This window comes from Trachymyrmex septentrionalis, unplaced genomic scaffold (assembly GCF_001594115.1).
Source record: "Trachymyrmex septentrionalis isolate Tsep2-gDNA-1 unplaced genomic scaffold, Tsep1.0 scaffold412, whole genome shotgun sequence".
NCBI classification, from domain to species: domain Eukaryota; kingdom Metazoa; phylum Arthropoda; class Insecta; order Hymenoptera; family Formicidae; genus Trachymyrmex; species Trachymyrmex septentrionalis.
This window is the reverse complement of record NW_017305582.1, coordinates 29,716-31,195: the sequence shown is the minus strand read 5'-3', so window position 1 is coordinate 31,195 and position 1,480 is coordinate 29,716. Positions and strand designations below refer to the sequence as shown.

General features: G+C 44.4%; 1 pseudogene; it reads right to left on the bottom strand.

Annotated features, from left to right (window-relative positions):
• Nucleotides 1-637: 637 nt before the first annotated feature.
• Nucleotides 638-1,201, bottom strand: LOC108751200 (annotated as a pseudogene).
• Nucleotides 1,202-1,480: the final 279 nt, after the last annotated feature.

Here is a 1,480-nt window from a genome sequence, read left to right as displayed (position 1 = left end):
GGGGGGCGGGGGGGGGGGGGGGTACTCGTCGACGGGGGGGGGGGGGAGCGCGAGCGGAGGAAGGCGCGGTAGAGGGGGAAGGCGCGGTAGAGGGGGAAGGCGCGGGAAGTCCCCGGCGGCATCGTTGTAATAGGACCCACATAAACAATGCGTTTCTTATTTTTTTCATCCGCCGCCGCCGTCGCCACCGCCATCGCCACCGCCACCGCCGCCGCCATCATCGTCGCCGCCGCCATGACGCTTTACATGACACAATTATTATCTGACATGTGCCAGATTAATAACGCGACTGATATTATAATGTAGTATGCTTTGTAGGCTATAGAGTGCGTGATATGAGTGAAGAAAGGATAGAAGAAATGAAATCTCTTTTTTATGACGCAGTTTTTTTCAATACGGTTTTTTATTAGCGCGTCGAGGTATAGGATGGATGGATGGAGACTAAAAAATAAAGTACATATATAAAATGATGTGGATGAAAATTTTTAATTTGCCTCTTATTACATCATGTTTTTTTCGTACGTATTAAAAACTGAAGCTAATAGCTCGCAATCGATGAGTTGACGTCCATTGAAGAAGTCGCTGTCGCGTATGGCGTTCTCAGACGTATTGGAGAATCGCGTATACTTTACATCAACCGTATCGACGAGTCGAGCTAATCGTTTGAACGTTACATCGATACACCCGTCAAAGTCAAACATACGGCGTAGCGTCGTTTCGGTCATCGTAATGCGTACGGACGAAGAATCGAGACGTACGAGCGTAGCATCGTTCAGCGTACAAACTCTGACGATTAGCGGTCCAACACTTATAAAATTGTCCTTGTATTCGTTTCGAAGCATTTTGTAAATATTCCATCGTTGGTCGTAGAGACTCTTCCAGGTTTCGAGAGACAGCGACAGTTCGTGTCCGCGATGATCTCCCAGAACGATCTCCACGTAACTCGGTGGGCCAACGTTGACTCCAATTTCCAAAAATTTATAGCCCGTATTCATCAGATCGTAACGTCTGCTCAGTAAACGCATCGCACGATGCTGCGGACTGCATACATACATAATGTTAAAAAACATTTGTTTTGTGTATAAAATGTTGAAACTTACATGTTATATTCATTCTTCACGTCGTATGATGCGCTGCTCTCTTTGGCGAAGTACATCTTTTTAACCATTCGTACAAGCGGGTATCGCAAGACTGATTGCATCCGCGTAAATTGTGACGTATAGTATATGGTAACACTTCTGGAATCGAAGTGGGGAGACAGGCCCTCCCCACTTTTTCCAAGAATTTCAAACGTGTCGCGACATGTTTTATCACGTCTTTCTACATATTCTTTGTCATAAGCTTAGACGTACATACATACATACGAACATACATACGTACATACATACGTACATACATACGTACATACATACGTACATACATACATACATACATACATACATACATATACGTTTATACATATACGTTTATACGGACATAC